Source organism: Meriones unguiculatus, chromosome 3, assembly GCF_030254825.1.
Source record: "Meriones unguiculatus strain TT.TT164.6M chromosome 3, Bangor_MerUng_6.1, whole genome shotgun sequence".
Taxonomy (NCBI): domain Eukaryota; kingdom Metazoa; phylum Chordata; class Mammalia; order Rodentia; family Muridae; genus Meriones; species Meriones unguiculatus.
In genome coordinates this window covers 89,144,854-89,169,437 of record NC_083351.1, presented here as the reverse complement: position 1 = coordinate 89,169,437, position 24,584 = coordinate 89,144,854, and positions in this window count along the sequence as shown.

Sequence of the window (24,584 nt, the reverse complement as noted above, 5' to 3'; positions counted from 1 at the left end):
GCAGTCGTTTTGTTTTGATGACAGTATCCTTTGCTTTACAGAAACTTTTCAGTTTCATGAGGTCCCATTTATTGATTGTTGCTCTCTGTTGTGTCTGTTTAGAGTTGCTCATATGAATAAGTGGTTAGGTCTGACCAGTGAGATTAGATAATCATCTATTAGGGTGATCATCCCTGGAGAAGACTGATTCTTTCCACTGTAGGAGCAATTAATCTCCCATAGCTCTTCATCTAGGGATGGGGTTTGGGAGATTTTTACTATCTATGTTGGAATATCAACTGGTGGGGTCATTGTGCAGGTCATTAGCTGACCATATTGATAAACTTTCATATGTGCAATTCCCTTTCATATTTAGAAGAAATTATTTCATGGCAGATGTACTGGTCTTCTGGATCTCAGTCATTTTTGGCTCCTCTTCTGTGATGTTTCCTAAGCCTGAGGGACTGTTTTGTAGATGTATCGATTGGGGCTGGGCATCCTATGATTAGTTGATAAATTGTTCTCTGCCTTTTGGTCAGTATGATGGCTAGTTTTATGTCAACTTGACACAATCTAGAGTCATCTGAAATGGAGAAAATGCTTTCAAAAGACCCAGCTGTAGGACATTTTCTTAATTAGTGATTGATGTGGGTGGGCCCAGTCCATTGTGGATAGTTGTAGTCGCCCGAGACCACCAAGAGTAACCACCTGCACAAGGGTCTGGGAATTAAAAGAGACAGAGAACACGAAGAAGTGACACCAAGACAGTGCTCTGATCAAGGTGCCATCTTTATTACAGAGTAAAGCACTTATATAGGTTTCCAAGTAAACATATCCAAGCAAAACAGGAAACTTAACCAAGCAAAATAGGAGGCTTAACTAGGCAAAACAGGAGGCTTAACCAAGCAATACAGGAGGTGTCTGCTGAAAACAACAAGAATAGTGAGCCAGCATGACTTGCATGCACGTGACCATCTCAGTTCCAATGGAATGGCTACGTCAGTTCCCCCTTTTTCGTTCATGACCAAAGACTCATAAGGCTTCTTTTCTTTTAATACAATAATAATTATGAAATAATGAAAACTGTTAGGTTAAATCACGTGTAATGTCCAGTCTATGTGTATTTAGCAACTTAGGAGAAAGTATCTGATTATTCTATCTATCTTGGCAAGTTTAAAGTTCTATACCTAAATTACCTTTTATCCTTATTGCTATTACCTATATGAAAGGATTTCTTAACTTCTAAACAACTTAAGTTTAATTGTGGCACTATGATTATTTGGTCTTCAACCCCATCAGAGACTTGAGAAGGAATAAAATTAGTTTTTAGAGTAAATAGGAAGTGCATGTTAGCAGCGTTCAAAAATGAAAATTGACAGGAACAGTTTGCTTCCTGTTCAGTCACCCATAACCCTTTATAACGCTGGAGCATCATCTTCAGCTTTCTGGCTCAGAATATTTGAGACATATATGTGAAGCAGGAACTATTTAGGACTTGCTTACCCTGTCATGGCAGAGTTCAACAGTCGACTTGTCCTTCATTTAAGCTTGCCCATTTTTGGCAGAATTTGTCTGTCGTGGCACGAGGGTATTTTCTTTACCCAAGTGACTTGTTTGCCACATTTGAAGCCACCTCCATATGGAGGTTCTTGGATGCTCATCATCTTCTTTGAGATAGGTGGGATGCTTCCAGGAGATGATTTGTCTCATTGTCAAAGAATCTTTAAAAACACTTTTAAATGCCGTACTCTGTAGGTCTCTGAAGTTTTTGAAGACTACCTATCTTTATGTAATCTATCTGTCCTCAAAAATCATATCTATTGTCAAATCTGGCATGTATATATACTCCTGTGATAAATTAGACTAGTGTCTGACATGACTATGAGTTGAATAACTAGCAATTAACTTGCATTACTTAATACCCTAACCCGTTTTTAATAGCTGTTTAAAAGTATTGGAAGTAACCTTGAATTTGTATCAGTATCCTAAAAAGCTTTAGGATACCAATGTACCAAAAATACTTATTTTTGCATCAATATGCAAATCCTATACCATAGTTAAAATTAACCTTATTTGAGAATAACAAATAAAACCTTAAGTTGAGTAGATTCAATAATCTACCTTTTGTCTTATTATTTATTTTTGCATCAATATGCAAATCTTATACCAGAGTTAAAATTAACCTTATTTGAGAACAACAAATAAAACTTTTAGTTGAGTAGATTCAATAATCTACCTTTTGTCTTATTTCTATAAGATATCCCTGTATATTCCTTGTTTCACTCTGAATAAGATCATTAACAATTATAAACATCTTCCAATGACAATAAACATCCATAGCCACAGAAAACAACCAAAAACCTACCCAATCCCCTTTAAGGAAAATTGGATGTCATTCTCATAGATTTCTTCTAGCTGACATCTTGGACACGTAGAATTTCTATTTGGGGCCCAAAGAAAATTGGGAAAAAATGGTTAATTAAGCAACAGTCTTTGCATGTTGAGAAATTTCAGGCTTAAAAAAAGTCCTGTTTGGAACAGTCTAAAATGCTGGACCAATTAAGATTAGTAGCTTTCTTTGAAGTTTTTTTGGGACCAGGCTTTGATGAGAAATAGCAATTGACCCAACACTGACTGTCCTGGAAATCCTACCATGATGGCACAGTGTATGCTGGTTCTCAAATATTTCCTCCACTAATCTTGTCAGCTACTACAGATAATCTGGGACCATTTATCTCTCTAAGGGCTTGTTCTGTTGTCACTGGATTCTCGGGCTTTGCATTATGTCATGTGGATGTCTTAGTACCCAGGGAGAATCATAAGAAATGCCTCATCCACCCTTAGGTTCCCAAAGTGCCTAAGAATGAAGACCCCACTGAGACAGTGTCTTCACTGAACACCTCCCTTAAGGTGCCTGGGACTCTGGTCTAGATCATTCTGTTGATCTTAGTCCACTCATCAGAGTTGATGAGAAGGTATCTGTCACCCACACAGAAATGCTTCTGGCAGGCAGCACACTTGAAGCACTCCAGGTGATACACTTTTTTTTTCACATTGTCTTCTCGTAGACATGGATACGTTTGTCACAGGAAGCAGAGTCCTCAGATGGGTCCAGGCTCTTCTTCTGGATGGCCAAGGACATTGGGAAGGCAAGCTGGCTTGCCTCTTGGGCTCGGGGAGCCGCTGCTCCTGCTCACTCCACTGGCCAGCTCGCCCCTCCACACTCAAGGACTCACTCCCTTCCATGCCGGTCCAGCTGCCTGCCGTACCTTAATTCTCAAATAGGAAGACTGACGAAGGCACATAAACTTTGGTCTCTGGTCTCAGGAACACGTGCCTCAGGCTGCAAAAGCTAAAGCCTGAGAGCAATTCTACTCTTGAACAGGTACAATGTTCCGCATTATGTGCCGAAGGCAAAGTGCAAATGAGATTTTGTTAACTATTTGCTTATATGTCTAGTCTGTGGGACAACAATCTCTTCACATAATTTTGCTTATTATAGTTCTTTCTACAAAGACTGAATTTAAAAGTATCCAAAACATTTTCAATTACAGTAACAACACAATAATAAATTATATACAAGTTGCTAGAAATCTGGCATCCCAATTAAATTCTGATTTTTAAAAGTATATAAAATGTCCCTCAAATTACTCCAAGTCCCACTGCAGAAGCGTTTATTTCACCCTTTCCATAAGGTATTAAGTTTACAACTTGCTAATAATTTTACCCAAACTTGGGAAAACTGCCTGGAAATGCATAGCACAATGAAGTAGGACAGAGTAACTTTGGCCCCAGCACTGAGATCTGCAAATCTGGACTTTTCAAAGTTGTATAGCTGCAAGATGGTCACTGCTAACAAGCTATTGCTTAGTTTTATTTCAGAAGAAACAATGTATTTCAGAAACTGCAGTTCAGTAGACTGTTCTACATTTACTCTTTGGATGGACCAAAACAAAACAAAAACAACAACAACAACAACAAAAAACAAAACAAAACAAAACAAACCCAAATATATTAAAACAGCAGCTCTACAGATAAAAAGTAAATAAACTTTGCAATTAGTTAACTTTGGCATCTGAATACAAAATGTTTATCAGTGTTATCTATGCAGTGACCAGTCCAGGATGTGCACCATTTTCAAAATCTCTGTGTGTCCTTGATATGCAAGTTTCTCTCCCCCATAAATTAACAGGCAATCCTTTAATGATGAAAGGTTTAACAGTTCCTGAATTATCCTCCTCATCTTTCTTTTTTTGTTGTTGTTTTTATTTTTTTCTTTATTAATTACACTTTATTCACTTTGTATCCCCCCTGTGGTTCCCTTCATCCTCCCGTCCCAATCCCTCCCTTCCTCCACCCTCTGCATGCATGCCCCTCCCCAAGTCCACTGATAGGGGAGGACTTCTTTTCCTTCCTTCTGATCCTAGTCTACTAGGTCTCATCAGGAGTGGCTGCATTGTCTTCTTCTGTGGCCTGGTAATGCTGCTTCCCCCTCAGGGGGAGGTAATTAAAGAGCAGGCCAATCAGTTCATGTCAGAGACAGTCCCTGTTCCTACTACAATGGAACTCACTTGGATACTGAACTGCCATGGGCTACATCTGTGCAGGGGTCTTAGGTTATCTCCATGCATAGTCCTTGGTTGGAATATCAGTCTCAGGAAAGACCCCTGTGCTCAGATTTTTGGTTCTGTTGCTCTCCTTGTGGAGTTCCTGTCCTCTCCAGATCTTACTGTTTCACACTTCTTTCATAAGATTCCCTGCACTCTGCCCAAAGGTTGCCCATAAGTCTCAGCATCTGCTTTGATAGTGCACAAGGCAGAGCTTTTCAGAGGTCCTCTGTGTCAGGCTCCTGACTTGTTCCCTCTTTTCTCCTTCTTCTGATGTCCAGCCTCTTTGCCTTTTGGGATAGGGATTGAGCATTTTAGCCAGAGTTCTCCCTCTTGATTAGTATCTTTAGGTGTACAGTTTTTAGTAGGTTTATCCTATATTATATGTCCATATGAGTGAGTATATACCGTGTGCATCTTTCTGCTTCTGGGATAGCTCACTCAGGATGATCTTTTCCAGATCCCACCATTTACCTGAAAATTTCATGATTTCCTTGTTTTTTACTGCTGAGTAATATTCCATTGTGTAGATATACCACAATTTGTGCATCCATTCCTCCACTGAGGGGCATCTGGGCTGTTTCCAGGTTCTAGCTATTACAAATAAAGCTGCTACAAACATGGTTGAGCAAATGTCCTTATTGTGTACTTGAGAATTGGCACAGGAGACAACTTCCTGAATAGAACACCAATAGCACAGGCTCTAAGAGCAACAATCAATAAATGGGACCTCATGAGACTGAAAAGCTTCTGTAAAGCAAAGGACACTGTCCTCAGAACAAAACTACAGTCTACAGATTGGGAAAGGATCTTCACCAACCCTTTATCTGACAGAGGACTCATATCCAGTATATATAAAGAGCTAAAGAAGTTAAACAGCAAAAAAAAAAATAAAGTAATCCAATTAAAAAATGGGGTACAGAGCTAAACAGAGAATTCTCTGCAGAGGAATATCAAATGGCAGAGAAACACTTAAAGAAATCCTCAACCTCATTAGCCATCAGGGAAATGAAAATCAAAACAAGCCTAAGACTTCTCCTTACACCCATCAGAATGGCTAATCAAAAACTCATAACTCAAAAACTCGAGAGACAACACATGCTGGAGAGGTTGTGGAGAAAGGGGAACCCTCCTCCACTGCTGGAAAGCAATCTGGTGCTTTCTCAGACAACTAGGAATAGCCCTTCGTCAAGATCCAGTTATACCACTCCTAGGCATATATCCAAAAGATCCTCCTCATCTTTCTAAGTAAGCATTTGAGAACTAATGCCCAATTCCCTGAAGGTGGGTAATGGTAGGCCTTTTTGGCCAATTCTGGGGTCTGTAGTTTTTTACCCCCTCGGTCCCAAACTGCTGTATTCAAAATCCCACTTTTAGAAAACCAGGGACAATTAACATCTACTTGATTTAAAAAGTCCTAAAGAGTTCGACTTTCAAACCCAACTCCTCATAATTGTTTGAGTAATTGAGTAATTGTTTGAGCATTTCAATAAATGCTCCCCTGTTATTGCTCTGTCCCATATTGCTCTGTCTGGCCCTTACCTTGCACTCTCGCTGATGGGTGATCACCGATGTGCTTTCCTTTTGGCCCAATGGATGTCCTAAGTCACAGCGTTCCTCAGCAGGTCCCTAGTCAGATTCAATCCCGGGTTTCAGCACCACCTGTAGTCACCCACGACCACCAATAGTAACCACATGCACAAGGGTCTGGGAACTAAAAGACAGAGAACACAAGTAAGTGACACCAAGACAGTGCTCTGATCAAGGTGCCATCTTTATTACAGAGTAAAGCACTTATATAGGTTTCCAAGTAAACATATCCAAGCAAAACAGGAAGCTTAACCAAGAAAAACAGGAGGTGTCTGCTGAAAACAACAAGAATAGTGGGCCAGCATGACTTGCACACACATGTCCATCTCAGTTCCAATGGAATGGCTACCTCAGGTAGTGCCATCCCTGGACTTTGATTCTATAAGAAAGCAGGCTGAGCAAGCCATGATGAGCAAGCCAGTAAGTGGCATCCCTCCATGGCCTCTGCATCAGCTCCTGCCTTCAGGTTCCTATCCTGTTTGAGTTCCTGTCCTGACATCCCTTGATGATGAAAGGTGATATGGAAATGTAAGCCAAATGAACCTTTTCCTCCACAAGTTGCTTTGGTCACAGTTTTTCATCAAAGCAATAGAAACTCTAACCAAGACAACTAGCTGTAGATTTCTGTTATAGTCTCTATCTGCTCCATAAAGGGACTTATTTGATGAGGGGTGATGGCTACACTCATCTATGGATATAAAGATAGGTATTTAGAATGCACTGGGAATACAATTGTTATACTTTTATATACTATAAAAGTATAGTAATAGATTCTCCTCTAGGGTCCATGTCCCCCTTTCAACCATGGGTAATGGGAAGGGAAATGGGGTTGGGGGAGGAAAAGAAAATATTAATTAACAACAACAACAACAACAATAAGCAGCCACAGCAGCAGCACATGAGGCAGAGTGAAGCCATTACCTGTCAAAGCCTACCCCTAGTTCACCAGTGATAGACTTCAACAAGACTGCACCTCCTAAAAGTTCTATAACACCCTGAAATCGTATCACCAACTGGGAACCTAGTGTTCAGCACATAGGCCTCTGGAGGACATCTCTCATTCAAACTATCATATTTTTTAGGGACTTAAAGCACGCCTCTGTCCACACTACTGACCCTTCATTCAGGCCAGCGCAGAGGTCCCATTTTTATATTAAATGGCCAAAACTCCACACTCAGGTCATGGTAATGTTCCCACTTCCTGAACTGACTCCTATAAAGATTTATGGAGTCTGATTTCAGGTATAGACTGCATATGACCTCAACTTGAACACAACCTCCCTAAATCATATTGCTTCTATGTCTCTTAAGTATTACTCAGCTCTATCTGTGAGGAGGCAGCCTGAGACCTGGCCTCCTGTCTCTGCATTGGACAATCTCATGAACAAAGTGTTTTTTATTTTTTATTTTTCCAAAATGAATCTTCTAGTTATTGTTATAGTTTGTATATAGCAGGAGAAACAGAGTGGCCTAGTAACAAGGGAAACAGATATTCTGCAAAGGGGATTTTCCAGAGGGAGATATGCACTCTGTAGTTATGGAAAAGAACAGGAAGCAGCCATAGGAATAGAAAATAGTGGAGACCCAGTGTCTGCTTGGCTCTGCTAAGCCTTTTACCGTCTTGCATCACCTAATGCTCACACTAGCTCCACAAAACAGCCATCCTTTGCATCTCAGTTTTCAAAGATGGCATCTGACCTTGGAGAAGCTGAGTAGTGTGCCAAGGTCGGTGTCAGTCAGTGGTGTTGAGGCCTGGTTCTTTTGGCATAAGTATAGACATTTTTGTTTCAGGCCCACCAACTACATCATCTCACCTTGTTGCTGATGTAAAAGAATCTCTGTACACAGACAGGTTGACTAAAAACTGTTTATGTTCAGCATACTCTACGACCTTGTTCCTAGAAATTCCTTAACCATAGGCACGCTGGCCCTAATCATAAACTTTACTTCGGACCAAGTACAGCTTCTCTAAATAAATTGAGTAAGAACTGACCACCCTGTACCACCATCTGCCCCCCTGTATAAGCTAATTGTAGCTTTTGCCTGACCCTGGTCAATGTCACAGTTAGGCTCCCCAATTCCTTTCTGTGTCCCTGGTCATAGCCAATCTTAGGGTTTTGGGGTGTTGTGTTCAATAAACCATCCATATCTGATTGAGACTGGAGTCTGTGTGGTTTATGTAGCTATTCTTGTACCGGCAGGGCAAGGATTTGAACTCAGGGTGAGTGTTTTGACCAGTCTGTGCTGAGCTTCAGAAATACAAATACCCTGGTTTCTTCCCCAGAACTACCATGTCAGATGTGAAGCGAGGCCCAGTATTTGTGTTTTAACAAGCTCTCAAGGAATTCTGGGGATGCCAAAATCTAAGAACCATGGCAATGGAAGGGCTAATTGGTAAGACGTCACCATCAGTGTCTGACAGCTCAGTTCTTGGCCCTACAGTGGACATCTTCGTGTTGGTGGGAAAAAGTAAAACAAGAAAGAACTGATGTTTCTCCAGATATCAGGTCTTAGTGATAAGCATAACGGAAGTAACCTGGGTCCAAGCACTGGGTTGCTATTTTGCAAAGGCTCATCCTCCTCCTCAATATGTGGAGATGGCAAGTCAGCAGCCACAGAGAAACCCGCTGAGGGTGAAATACATTCTGGACTCTAAGAAGTTGTAAGAACTGTTTTCATGATGGACATGCAATGGAAGGTTATGACCATAATCGGATCTATAAGGAAGTATGTGTTTATATGGAGAGTTGGGGAATGGCTAACTGTGATTGCTCCTGTGGCCAGTTAAAGATATGACGGTTTAATTCCAAGGTCAGGACAGAAATATATTTAAGAATCATTGTGAGAGATGAGTAAGAATAATGTTGCTTTTTTCAGAAAGAAGGCAAAAAAGGGAATCTGTCTTTATAAGCTAATCAATCAGTTGACTTGTGTGTTAGTGCAGGTATATATGTACCCACATGCATGTGAGTGTGTAGGCCACAGGACAACCTTGTGTGTCAGTTTTTCAGGTACTATCTTCTTTATAAAAAAACAAAAAACAAAAACAGGGTCTCTCAACTACCTGGAACTTACCAGGTAGACTGGCCAGCCCCAAGGATCCACCTGTCCCTTCCTCCTGCCTACTGCAGGGTTTATAAAAACGAACCACCATCCTTAGCTTTTTTTTTTTTTTTACACGTTTCTGGTGATCAGATTCAGGTCCTTATGCCTGTAAGGCAGGCGCTTTACCAGCCGAGCCTTCTCCTCAGGCCAGGAGAATCCATCTTTAAATAAAATACCACAATCTACAAAGCTCAAAGTGTGTAACAAGGCACAGGGCATTCCCAGAGGTGATTTGACATTTCCTAGTGAGCCCTGAGAGAAGGCAGAGCCAGGAAGGTCAGGAACTCTGACGAGGGGAGTGCTCTTGGACAACAGAGTGAGGAGATACAAAAATAAAAATAGAAGGTGCCAGACACAGAAGACATATTTAGTTAGCATAGAACTTATATTACAAATTCAATTTTGAAAAAAAGTTCAGCTCATTTCTCTATTTTCAGTTTTGCAACTTAGTTTACAGTTTTATCTTGGAGAAGAAGAATAATTGAAATATAATTTTCATATGATAAAAGTCACCTTGAGTGTGTGATCAGAACCTCTTAGTACCTTCACAAAGTGTTTGGCATTCTCACTATCTGATTTTCACGTATTTCCACGTGAACAAAGTGCATACTCATCAGGAGTCACTCCATCCCTTCTGCTCTCTGTCCCTGGACACCGTGGATCTGCTTTCTGGTTCTGTGGGTTTATCTGTGCTCAACATTATGTGGAATCATATGCTCCTCTTTCTAGCGTTCATTTCTAGTGTTTCATTTCTAATGCTTAGAATATTGATTTAGTGTTGGGCAAACTTGCTGGACTTGCTCACTACTTCTAATTGTCTTTAATTGGTATATTCTTTAGAATTTTCTACAGAAAAAATTACATTATCTACAAACCTTGATAGTTTTACTTCTCCCTTTATCATCAAGTGGGCTGGAGCGATGGCTCAGTGGTTAAGAGCACTTGCTGCTCTTGCAGACCTCACTTTGGTTCTCAGAACACACATAGAGTGGCTCACAATAATAGCCTGTAATTCTTTCTAGAGATTCATAATTCAACCAAGGACCATGCATGGAGATAACCTAGAACCCCTGCACAGATGTAGCCCATGGCAGTTCAGTGTCCAAGTGGGTTCCATAGTAATGGGAAGAGGGACTGTCTCTGACATAATCTGATTGGCCTGCTCTTTGATCACTTCCCCCTGAGGGGAGAGCAGCCTTACCAGGCCACAGAAGAAGACAATGCAGCCACTCCTGATGAGATCTGATAGACTAAGATCAGAAGGAAGGAGAGGAGGACCTCCCCTATCAATGGACTTGGGGAGGGACTTGGGGAGGGGCATTCGTGAAGAAGGGGGAGGGAAGGTAGGATTAGGAGGGGAGGAGGATGGGGTTTATGGGGGGATACAAAATGAATAAAGTATAATTAGTTAAAAAAAAAGCCTGTAATTCCAGCTCCAGGGGATCAGATGCCCTCTTCTGGCTTCTGTGGGTACATACCCCACCAAACATAAATAAGTCTAGAAAAACAAAATCTGAACAAAGCTTTAAAGGCTGTGTGGTATTCTCTGTATAAATAAATCTTTAGGCTATTTTACATTTCTTTGTCTTTTACAATGAGTTTCCAAGGGCATCTTTGTTCTTAATGTATGATACTTTTTGGATTATTTGCTCAATGTCTTCATTTCTCTCATCTGCTTCTCTGTTTTGCTAACACTTATTTTGCCAGAGCATAAGAATGGGCACGCTATAAAGTTCCCCATTCAGGGCTCTCTGCTACTCAACAGTGATGATCAGATCCCATGGTGGAGAAGCCAGGAGGCACTGCTGTGCTGTCTGCTCCATCACAGCACATGGAACAGAGGTGTTAGTGAAGCAGGCCTGATGGTGGAGCCTGATAAGATCGAGGAGCAGAGTAATGCTCCAAAGCTTCTGCTGAGATTTCCCTTTGAGTTGCTTTGCTTATTGGTCTATTGCTTGTCAAACATAGCACTGGGTTTCATAAAAACAATTCCTTTCAAGCACATAAAGTCTTACATTAATTTACATGCAATAATTATATCATCATATTAAGTAATACTATAGTAATGCCTCTACCTTTCCCTTCTCTTTGTTTTCCTTTCTCTCCCCTCTTCCTAGTCTCCTTTCTTTTTTCACCTTCTTTCTGCCTTCAAGTCATGTGCGTTCATGCGTGCATTCATATGTATGTGTGCGTGTGTTATCTATATAAAGCCTTGGGTCCACATATTAAAGAAACACATAGTACTTGTCTTCTTGAGTCTGGCTTATTAAGCTGAATAAGATGCTCTCTAGTTGCATTCATTTTTCAGAAAATTACATAAATTTATTCTTATTTATGGATGAATAAAGCACCACTGTGTATATATACCACATTTTCTTTTTGCCCATTTATCTGTTGATGTTGACTCCTTTAGGGTTGTATAGCAGATCTGTTCTTAGTTTTGGGGGGAAATGCCCATACTTATTTCTACACTGACTGGATGGCATTATATTCCCATGTGTAGATATATTTCTGTCTTTTTTTAATAAATGAGGAAACTGAAGCCCAAACCCAGAGAGCTGGTTTCAAGAAAGTGTCGGGAAATGGGGATTCTATAGGAAGGAGGAAACTACTCAAAAGGTCCATGAAGCTGCATCCCTTCTCAGTCTGTTAGACCTGAAGAATATCAGATCTACCAATTCACCAACCTCCTGACAAGATCCCAGTGGATCTGTGTGAGTAATGAATTCTGAAGTCTGAGAACCTTTATTCTAAGATTTAAAATCCCCCACCCCATCCGAGCATGGGGGCGGGGCATGGGCATGCCATGGCGTGTGTGTATCAGTCAGAGGAACAGGTGAGTATAAGTCCCACATCATTTAATGAGCTCTGTCTTGTTTATTACTGCAAACGCTGGGCTAACTGACCAGAGGCATTCTGAGGACTCTCTATCTTCACTTTCTGTCTCTTTCTAGGACTGCTAGGATTAATGAGGCATATGCCACCTTGTCTGGACTTAGCATTCAGCATCTTTCTGCAAACTGCGTTCTGGGCATCCAAATTCAAGCTGTCAGGCTTGTACACCAAACTGAGCCAGCTCTCTGGTCCAGGATTTTTTTTTTTTTAAGAGGAAGAATTTTTTAGGATGTTTAAGCCCCGTGCAGCACCTGTAAGCAATGAAAGAGGTTGTTCAACTTAGTCATGTTCTCGAGAGTGGATTGTGAAAACTGGACAAGAGAATAACCATGTCATATTCTTGGAGAGCTAGATGTGGTATCAGAGACCCCAGAGCTTCTTTGTTACATCCCTGCTTCTAAGTGCATCCAGTTCCGATACATGCTGAAGTTCTAAGGAGGAATAAGCTGAGGTGAACAGGAATCCTGTAAGTTGAATATAGCCTCAACTCTATTTCTACTTTGGTGGAAAAACCCTCCTGAAAAAGCACAGTAACCACAAAGATCAAACAGTGGCACATTTGCAAGGTGCCTCTCATCATCCTTCCTGTGCTCCTTATAGGAATGCATATATACATGTTTTTTTTTTTTGTGATGAAGTTCTCAGAAAAGAACCCTCAGTGATGTGGGTGAATAAAAGATATTAGCAAGTGATGGAGCCACTCACTGGTCAGGCATAACTCTTCAGCCTCTAAGCCTTGTGCTGTCCCATGCCTCTGACATTATTATGGGTTGGCAGTCAGCATCCATTTCTCCCTCTAGCTAGATGTTTCATGCCCCTTCATCTGTCTCTTTTTCCACACTTTGCTAGTGTAGCTAGAATTCTGGATGTGATTTGTGTTCTGGTGAGTTGATGCAATCCTAGTGTTTGAAGGTGGGAGTCAGCACACAACAGCTTTCTGTTCGTCCTGCAAGCTAGGTTAAAAGGGTGGGCTTGATGTGGCTCATCTTAGGAGGGTGGTCAGAAGGCAAGAAAAGATGTGATTTTTTTTCTAGAACTGTTCTAGGATATGAGATGAGTTTCTGAGTGCACAGTCAAGGAACCCTGATTTACATGGGTCAGTTCTGGGTCAGTGTCTTAATTCTACATTTCCTCTATGCTTTAAAATAGCAACAGCGCCTCTATTTTCTGCTGCCAGCCCCCAGCTGTATGTGTGAGGTATAAAGTTACAATGAATGATGAGCCTGCAGCTGCTCTGTGAAGAGCCACCCCATCACTGGGATGCATGTTATGTGGGGCACAGGCATTCTGCACAATATGCTCTTCTCAGGCATTCTGCATAATATGCTCTTCTTAGGGATTTATATTATGCCATTACCTGAGCTTCCTGAAACTGTAGTATTATGAACATCAACATTGTCATACTGGGTTTCAGGGGAGAATGCCGGTTTCTCATTCAACTGGGAATGAAGGCATTTTCTGAAAGAGCAACTCCCGACTCAAATGGAAAGGACAAATTTAATTTTTCTTTTTCTTTTTAATATTTGTATGTAATGTCCCTCCTCTCTTTCTTCCTTCTTTTTCTTGTCTTTTGAGACAGGATCTCATGTGTTCTAGGCTGGCCTTGAACTACTTTGAACTCCTGATCTCCTGGCTCTACTTTCTGAGTGTTCAGATTACTATGTGTGCTACCACGCCTAGTTTTATGCAGAGATGGGGACTGAACCCAGGGCTTTGTGTGTACCAGACAAGCACTCTACCAACTGACCTACAACTCCAGCCTCCGTATGTAACGTTTCTAATGCTGATGGTATTCTGACATCACCAAGAAGTTACCTTGTATCTTTTGCCCAGCTCAGAGGGTGCATAGTGTGATTCATATTGATGCTTGCATTAGGGTTTAAAATGAACAACATTTAGAGAAAATTTACAAAAGTCTTGTGCATTCAACAACCATGAGAGTTACTAGCACCAGCTGCTGTTTACTGGGTGTTTTCTGAGCCATCATAACGATTCTAAATACATTATCTCACATGAGCCATTATATCAAGTCTTGGCAGGAAGGTAGGTTTCCATCCTGCAAATGATGAAACTGAAGTCTGGTGAAAAACATCTTGCCCTCTATCACACTGCTAGTAAGTGACAAAGTGTGCACTTGAACAGAGACATTTCTGGCTCTGAAGCTTATGTATATTTTTCCTTTGTTTCCCCAAATAGAACCTTCAGAATTTTGTGCAGCTTCAAGATATAAATTCTAGGATATCTGAAGGATTCTAAAGGGACGGCTCTGAAAAGTGACTTCATTTCTTTCCCTTGTGAAAATCCTGGAGTTATGTATGGAAGCATATTTCCTTAGTATGTTCAAGGTCCTAGGTTCAATTTTCAGTACTGGAAACAAGCACAATAAAGTCACAGAAAGTTCTAAGAAAAGAGACTGGTGGTGGTCCTTCTGCAAATGTGATTTGGCAAAAATAGGGCAGGGCATGGTCCTTAGAGCTTCTTCCTCTTGCTGTTGGACTGTTCTGGGTGTCCTCACTTTTGGTATAATGTAGGAGGAAGAACTTCCTGTTGAGTCTTACCCCCCACCCAGAGGAGATTCACTAGGAATCCTGGGGAAAAGTGTTGCTTTGCTTGCCTCCTGGTAGCTTATTTCTCTTGCTGGGTTAAAGCAGCAAAACAGAGCCTCTCTGTTTCTGCTCAGAGGTTTCTTCCTGTGTGCCATAAAGAGTGTGAGGAGGGGCAAACTCTCTGGACTTTAGAGTCTAGACCTTGGCAACTAAGGGCTGAACACCTTGGGGCTGTGCTTAATTTTCAGTGTTGCCCAAGTACCCAAGCTGGGTACAAACGTCATGGAGGTGTCAAGGGCCCCAGGTCACTTAAGGGTTGCATCAGCTGATATTTGCACGAATTTCTGACAGCAGCAGCTGTTTTCCCAAGTGCAGACTGGAGTCCCCAAAGGGAACAAGGGTTCCACATGCCTCACTTGGACATGAACCTTTGCTCCTAAGCAAACACAGTGTATTTCACAGGCAGAAATACATGGGCTCAGCTTGGTTTGCCTCATCTTAGTTGACCTTTCTCCTGTAACTTCTAAGCTTGTTTTTAATAAATGTTTAACTTCTTGATTAATGTCAGTTATTTCTGAGGGTAATTTTTCACAGCTCAGATAACGTCTTCTGAATGCTTGCTGATCTGTGGGTATCTGGAAACTGTAAACACTTCAGATTGCTCTATCTTCCTTATTGTGTGGAAATAAAATTCAGCCTTTCTTCTTTCTGCCATCTGCATAATTGCTAGTATTTGACGATGCTTGCTTCTCTCTTTCGTTGCCTTTGGGGAAAGAATCACTTGCTCAACCTTCTCAAAATTACTATTTTTCTGGTTTGTTATCTCTCATTTGCGGAAGACCGTCATATAATTAATGTTTGTATTTTGATGTTTATCATTGGATTGCCTTTTCTTTGGCAATTCACCTGCTTTCAATTTTCTTCCTTCCCATTTGCTTATCCCAGGGAGGAACTTCTTGCCTGCCTCTTTACTCCATTTGCTTTTAAAAACACTTTGTGGTTCTTTGGAAGGAGAAAATGTTATCTGATGCCACAAAATCAGAACCGTCTTCTTTGTCATTTTGCCTGAGCATCTTGGGTCCATTTCAACCATTCTCTCTTCTTGGGTATTGGACTTGGTGGCGCCATGTAATCCTGTAATGGAGCCACATTTAAGAGCCAGATGAATTCCTCAGAGAACTATTTCTCTCTAACAGTCCCATTACCAGTGTTTATCAACATGTGAGTGACACAGCAAAGCTACTGGAAGGTCATCTGTGAGCACAGAGGACATCAGGATGAGATGCTTCCCAGCATACTGACCTCCAGTGTTTCCTTCCCCACCTGCTGGACCACAAACTTCTTACTTCCTATCAGTTATTTATATCTGGCTCCTTCTTGCCAGATTGCCTGTTGTTATAACAGCAGATGTCATTATATGGCTTGTGACAGGACTCTGGTTATTAATACATATCATTTTGGAATCACAAATTGAAGAATGCTATGTATGCCACTGCACATCTTGATTTTTTTTTCCCTGTCGAGTCTTTAAATTCAAGATTATCTCAGTGTCCTTTTTTTTCTTTAATTTTTGAGACATGGTCTCTTTACATAGCCATGGCTGCCCTGGAACTCACTTTGTAGACCAGGCTGGTCTCAAATTCACAGAAATCTGCCTGCCTCTGGGTCCTAAGTGCTGAAATCAAAGGTGTGCGCCACCATGCCCATCCATCTTCATGTCTTTTAAAAGCTTTACTCCACAGAACCCAGTATGTTAGTATTTTCACTCAGTGATTGCATTTCCATGTATAGATTTCTATATGATTGTGATATTGTGTTGATGCTGTGTATATGATTGGAAGCCAGAGGACAGCCTCCAATATTGTTTTTCATGCTCTGTCTAGCTTTTGGGACTCAGGGTAACAGAGTGCTCCACTGGCCTGCTGTTCACCAGTTAGGTTAGGGTGGCTGGCCAGTGAACCCCAGGGATCGGCTCATTTCTGTTTCCCTAACACTGTCATCCTGCCCAGCATTGTTAGAGGGTTCTAGGCTCTAACTCATGCTTGTTTGATAAGCACTTTACAGAAAAAACATTTCTCCATTACTGAATCAATGTGGTTCTTTACGTTCGGTATGTGAGCCTAGCCTTTAAAGGCTGTGCCATCTCATCAGCCCTCAACATAATTTCTAAGATAAATGATTTCCTATCATAGGACCTGAGTCTGTGTCAGTTTCTGCCTTTGGTTTCCTACAGAATAACAGATGATACTTAGTGCTCAAGGATCTTCTAGTTACCTAGTATTGGTGGGTGTGACCTGAATGATCAGCTTGAGCAGCAGGTTTGCATTTAATGAGGTAGTTCTGAGCATACTACACACCACAGGTGGTTTTTGTTCTCTGTATCTCTCTCTCTCTTTTTTTTTTATTTTTGCTTGCTTGTTCTTGTATAATCTTTTTATGGAAATTGGAGTTGATTTCAAACCTTTCATCACAGTGTGGTTGGTGTTCTTGTCACACAGGAAGATGAGAACCAGTTTCAGGACAGCTTTGGTGTATAATCTGGGTTTTATCTCTCTTGTGAGTATAGGGTGGCCTCCTTGAGGTCGGTAGTGAGACTAGTCTTTATCATCAGACCTCACTAACCCCATACTTATAACACCATAGTAACATTTTAAAATGGCGATTTCATAGTACAAGATAACATTCTGAAGAGGGAGAGATGAATGGGAAGTTACCATGGCTGACTTCCCTGATTTTGCAGATTGACATTTCACAAGAAAGGAAAGAGCCTCCGTGGTATCACAGTATTCTAATACGTCAGAGACCATAACCTTTGGGGTGTCATTTACTTTGGATGCCTTTACTTCTCATTTATAATGCTCTGACATCATCTTGTAAATAGAACCTAATTGACGCCCCTGAGTGTGGCACATAGGGCTCTCTGCCAGACTCTGCTGAGCGTTGGAGGTGTTGGCTTCAGTTCTCTAGTGAAATTCACAAAGTGAAATTGCCCTTTCTTCACAAGTGGGTGGTGTTTGGCCACAGCATGTTTATCATGCTGTACAACTGACTTGAATTTTAGAACATAATTACCACAAAGAAACCCTGTGCCCACCAGAGGTTTATCCCCATCAGTCTGATCTCAATCTTTTGGTATTTAGTTGTTCTGGATTTCCACAGTGAATGTGGGGTCCACAATTCACTGCTGTGCCATTCTACAATCACTGCTTAGTATGCTTGCCAGAGCTCACAACTGGCTTTGGCTGTGTTACCTTGATCCAACTAATCATGGCCATGGTTGGAGGAGGTCAGAATTACGGGACCTTTCATGGGAGGTCTGTCACTATGTGATTCCCCTAGAAAGGAAAGCAAATATGATATTCGTGAAACACTAGAAAATAATGTGCTTGTGTGTTCATGTGTGTCTCTGTGTGCATGCCCATGGAGAAAGCAATATCAGTTGTCTGCCTACCTTAATCATCCTCCAACAATTTATTGGTTTTTGAGCCAGGGTTTCTCACTGAGTTTGGCTAGGCTGGCTGGCCAGGTTGTTGCAGATATCCTCCTGTCTCCATCACCCCAGGAGTGATTACATTTGTGTGCTGCCATGCTGGAGAGAAATCAGACATCTAGGAGCCCAAGAAATGAGAAAATAATGCAAACCCTGGGGAGGAGAGTTTTGCAGTTAAAGAATTTCCCAAATGACTGGGCTGAGTTGCCCAAACCTTCTGTCCAGTGATGTAAATGCATACATTAGATTTCCTGGTTTTGGATTCACTTCACTGCAAAAAGTGTGTGCTAGGAATCTATGCTTTTAGAATATACTTCTCTGATGATTTTCATGTGTACCAGAATTGAGAGATAAAAGAAAAACACCCTTTAGGAATTCTTGTAAGGGAAGAAAGAACTGAAGCAGTAGAGTAGATCCTTCCTCTTTTCTATTTAGGAAGTTTCTGCTGGCTTTCCAGGCTGCCAGAGGCAGTTAATATAGATGAGGAATTACATTCCCTCGAGATATTCTGTAATTGTGATGGTAGCCAGGTGTGGTCCTTAAATCCTAAGGGCTTTGGAAACAGAAGCAGGTGGATATCTGTGAGTTCTAGGCTGACCTGGTCTAAAAAGTGAATTCCAGGACAGCCAGAGCTACTTAGTGAGACCCTTTCTTGAAACAACCACCACCACCACCACCAAATAATAATAATAATAACAATAACAATAATAATAGTGATGGTGATAACAGTACCAGGAACCTAGTCTTAATATAATTAAAAGATAATTGGGTGCAAAGCAAAGGATAAAGTCATATTGGGGAAGGCACCCAAATTTTAATTAAGATTAAAGAAAAAAAATGATGTGATATTTATGTTTCCAGCCAGCATGGTCTGGATTCACCTTTCCACCTGAGATGCCGAAAGGAGGCTACAGAATAATGAGGAGGCTAGATACAAGACCAGTGTAGAGATATGTCTGGGTGTGGCCATGCACACCTATAATCTTAGTGCTCAGGAGGATAAGGCAGGAGGTTAGCTGTGGATTTGGGACTGGACTTAGGGAGTACCATCTTAGCCAAGGCTGCAAAGCAAGGGCCCATAGTTATTCTACCTATTGGCAATGAGTAATCAGAGACTAAAATTTATTTTGTTTGAGGAAGGGTCTCACTGTGTCGCTGAGGCCAGTTTGGATTTACTCTGTAGTTCAGCTGGCTTTAAATTCTTGATCCCTCTACCTTACTTAGCCCAGCAAATGATGGACTGAAAGTTTTAATACCATGCTCAACAGCAAAAAAAGTATGAAATACTGATGGATAAGCATGGGAAAGATGCATGCAATTAAAAACATAAAAACATTAATAGGAGAAACAAAGAAACACCTCAGTTAATTCAGACTTGACATTCCATTATTCACAGTCAGTCAAAATTCTTGCTGAATATTGTTGGAATTAACAGAATCTAAAATTGATACAAACAAAAGAACTTAATTAGTTTTCATATATATATATATATATATATATATATATATATATATATTTTTTTTTTTTTTTTTTTTTTTCCTGAGACAGAGTTCTCTGAATAACAATAGCCCTGACTGTCCTGGAACTCACTTTGTAGACCAGGTTGGCCTTGAACAGATCTGCCTGCCTCTGCCTTCTGAGCACTGGGATAAAGATGTGGGATACTACACATTTATTTTTTGTTACATGGATCATTATTCACCTGTTTTTTATTTAAAACTTTTATTAATTATACATTATTCACTTTGTATCCCCCCTGTAGCTCCCTCTCTCCTCCAAATCCTTCTCTTCCTCTTCCTTTACAACGCATGCCCCTCCCCAAGTTCACTTGGGGAGGTCCATAGGGGAGGTCTTCTTTTCCTTCCTTCTGGTCATAGTCTGTTAGGTCTCATCAGGAGTGGCTGCATTGTCTTCTGTGGCCTGGTAAGGCTGCTCCCACCTCAGGGGAAGGTGATTAAAGAGCAGGCCAATCAGTTCATGTCAGACACAGTCCCTGTTCCTATTACTAGTACACTTGGATACTGAACTGCCACGGGCTACCTCTGTGCAGGGGTCCTAGGTTATCTCCATGCATGGTACTTGATTGGAATATCAGTCTCAGGAAAGATCCTTGTGCTCAGATTTTTGGTTCTGTTGCTCTCCTTGTGGAGCTCCTGTCCTCTCCAGATATTACTGTTTTACACTTCTTTCATAAGATTCCCTGTACTATGCCCAAAGGTTGGCCATAAGTCTCAGCGTCTGCTTTGGTAGTCTGCAGGGTAGAGTCTTTCAGAGGCTCTCTGTGGCAGGCTCTTAACATGTTCCCTCTTTTTTCTTTCTTCTGATGTCCATCTCCTTACCTTTCCAGATGGGGATTGAGCATTTTAGCCAGAGTTCTCCCTCTTGATTAGTATCTTTAGGTGTACAGTTTTTAGTAGGTTTATCCTATATGTCTATATGAGTGAGTATATACCATGTGTGTCTTTCTGTTTCTGGGATAGCTCACTCAGGATGATCTTTTCCAGTTCCCACCATTTACCTGCAAATTTCATGATCTCCTTGTTTTTACTGCTGAGTAATATTCCATTGTTTAGATGTACCACAATTTCTGTATCCATTCCTCAGTTGAGGGGCATCTGCATTGTTTCCAGGTTCTGGCTATTACAAATAAGGCTGCTACAAACATGGTTGAGCAATTGTCCTTATTGTGTACTTGAGCCTCTTTTGGGTATATGCCTAGGAGTGGTATGGCTGGATCTTGAGGAAGCGCTATTCCTAGTTGTCTGAGAAAGGGCCAGATTGATTTCCAGAGTGGTTGTACAAGTTTACAATCCCACCAGTAGTGGAGGAGGGTTCTGCTTTCTCCACAACCTCTCCAGCTTGTGTTGTCACTTGAGTTTTTGATCTTGGACATTCTGATGGGTGTAAGGTGAAATCTCAGGGTTGTTTTGATTTGCATTTCCCTGATGGCTAATGACGTTGAGCATCTCTTTTTTTTTTTTTTGTCTTAAAGGGGGAACTGTAGAGAGCTGCGGAATGCTATGCCCTAAAGATGGAGCTGGTTTCCGCCTTCCACCTTCCTGATAGTGAGTGCTCTCTGTCACGAACAATTCCACATTTGGCTAAGGCTGAGGATCTGGCTTGCTTCCGTGTATGTGGACCTATCTGCATTGCCCACGTGGCACGCTGGGGTTGGCTACCCAGAGGCTATTTAAGCTGTGGGCTGGCTTTCCCCAGGGTCAGATGATTGTTCAAGGTTCCTGAATAAACTGCATTGAAAAAATAATAATAATAAAAATATTTATTATTTATACTTTATTCACTTTGTATACCCCCCCTGTGGTTCCCTCCCTCCTCCTGGCCCAATAACTCCCTTCCTCCCGCCTCTGCATGCATGCCCTTCCCCAAGTCCACTGATAGGGGAGGTCTTATTTTCCTTCCTTCTGATCCTAGTCAATTAGGTCTCATCAGGAGTGGCTGCATTGTCTTCTTCTGTGGCCCGGTAAGGCAGCTCCCACTTCAGGAGGAGGTGATTAAAGAGCAGGCCAATCAGTTCATGTCAGAGACAGTCCCTGTTCCCATTACTATGGAACCCACTTGGATACTGAACTGCCATGGACTACATCTGTGCAGAGGTCCTAGGTTATCTCCATGCATGGTCCTTGGTTGGAGTATCAGTCTCAGAAAAGACCCCTGTGCTCAGATTTTTGGTTCTGTTGCTCTCCTTGTGGAGTTCCTGTCCTCTCCAGATTTTACTGTTTCACACTTCTTTCATAAGATTCCCTGCACTCTGCCCAAAGGTTGCCCATAGGTCTCAGCATCTGCTTTGATAGTGTGCAGGGCAGAGCTTTTCAGAGGTCCTCTGTGTCAGGCTCCTGACTTGTTCCCTATTTTCTCCTTCTTCTGATGTCCATCCTCTTTGCCTTTCGGGATGGGGATTGAGCATTTTAGCCAGAGTTCTCCCTCTTGATTAGTATCTTTAGGTGTACAGATTTTAGTAGGTTTATCTTATATTATATGTCTATATGAGTGAGTATATATTGTGTGCACCTTTCTGTTTCTGGGATAGCTCACTCAGGATGATCTTTTCCAGATCCCACCATTTACCTGAAAATTTCATGATTTCCTTGTTTTTGATTGCTGAGTAATATTCCATTGTTTAGATGTACCACAATTTCTGTATCCATTCCTCTGTTGTGGGACATCTGGGTTGTTTCCAGGTTCTGGCTATTACAAATAAAGCTGCTACAAACATGGTTGAGCAAATGTCCTTATTGTGTACTTGAGCCTCTTTTGGGTATATGCCTAGGAATGGTATAGCTGGGTCTTGAGGAAGCGCTATTCCTAGTTGTCTGAGGAAGCACCAATTGATTTCCAAAGTGGTTGTACAAGTTTACATTCCCACCAGCAGTGGAGGAGGGTTCTACTTTCTCCACAACCTCTCCAGCATGTGTTGTCACTTGAGTTTTTAATCTTGGCCATTCTGATGGCTGTAAGGTGAAGTCTCAGGGTTGTTTTGATTTGCGTTTCCCTGATGGCTAATGACGCTGAGCATTTCTTTAAGTGTTTCTCTGCCATTTGATATTCCTCTATCGAGAATTCTCTGTTTAGCTCTGTTCCCCATTTTTTAATTGGACTACTTGATTTGTTGCTTTTTAACTTCTTTAGTTCTTTATATATACTGGATATTAGCCCTCTGTCAGATACAGGGTTCGTGAAGATCCTTTCCCAATCTGTAGGTAGTCATTTTATTCTGATGAGAGAGTGTCCTTTGCTTTACAGAAGCTTTTCAGTTTTATGAGGTCCCATTTATTGATTGTTGCTCTTAGAGCCTGTGCTATTGGTGTTCTGTTCAGGAAGTTGTCTCCTGTGCAAATGAGTTTCAGGCTTTTCCCCACTTTTTCTTCTAACAGGTTTAGTGTGTCTGGTTTTATATTGAGGTCTTTGATCTACTTGGACTTCAGTTTTGTGCAGGAGGATAAGTATGGATCTATTTGCATTTTTCTACATGTAGACATCCAGTTAGACCAGCTCCATTTCTTGAAGATGCTATCTCTTTTTCATTGTATGGTTTGAAAATCTTTGTCAAAGATCAGGTGTCCATAAGTGTGTGGGTTTATTTCAGGGTCTTCTATTTGGTTCATTTGATCCGCCCACCAGTCGGTTTCTATGCCAGTACCATGCAGTTTTTATAACTGTTGTTTTATTGTATAGCTTGAGATCAGGGAAGGCGAAACCTCCAGAAGATCTTTTATTGTAGAGGATTGTTTTGGCAATTGTGGGTTTCTTGTGATTTCATATGAAGTTGAGAATATTTCTTTCTATGTCTGTAAAGAATTGTGTTGGTGTTTTGATGGGAACTGCATTGAATCTGTAGATTGCTTTTGGTAAGATGGCCATTTTTACTATGTTAATCTTGCCAACCCATGGGCATGGGAGATATTTCCATCTTTTGATATCTTCTTCTACTTCTTTCTTCACAAACTTAAAATTTTTTTCATACAAGTCTTTGACTTGCTTGGTTAGGGTCACACCAAGGTATATTGTTTCATTTGTGGCTATTGTGAAGGGTGTTGTTTCCTTAATTTCTTTCTTAGCTCTTTTGTCTTTTGTATACAGGAAGGCTACTGATTTTTTTTAGTTAATTTTGTATTCAGCTTCTTTGCTGAAGGTGTTTATCAGCTGTAGGAGCTCTCTGCTAGAATTTTTGGGGTCATTCAGGTATACTATCATATCATCTGCAAATAGTGATACTTTGACTTCTTCCTTTCCAATTTTTATCCTCTTGATCTCCTTTAATTGTCTCATTGCTCTAGCTAGGACATCCAGAACTATGTTGAGGAGATATGGAGAGAGTGAGCAGCCTTGCCTTGTTCTTTATTAGAGTGGGATTAATTTAAGTTTCTCTCCGTTTAGTTTGATGTTGGCTATAGCCTTGCTATATATTGTCTTTACTTTGTTCAGGTATGTGCCTTGTATCCCTGATCTCTCCAATACTTTAAACATAAATGAATGTTGGATTTTGTCAAATGCTTTTTCAGCATCCAAGGAGATTGTCATGTGTTTTTTTTTTCTTTCAGTTTGTTTATATGGTGGATCACATTGATAGATTTATGTATATTGAACCACCCCCACATACCTGGGATGAAGCCTACTTGGTCATAATGGGTGATACTTTTGATGTGTTCTTTGATTCAGTTTGCAAGTATTTTATTGAATATTTTTGAATCAGTGTTCATAAGGGAGATTGGCTTGAAATTCTCTTTCTTTGTTGGGTCTTTGTCAGGTTTAGGTACCAAGGTGACTGTGGCTTCATAGAATGAATTTGGTAGGGGTTCCTTCTGTTTCTATTTTGTGGAATAGTTTTAGGAGTATTGGTATTAGCTCTTCTTT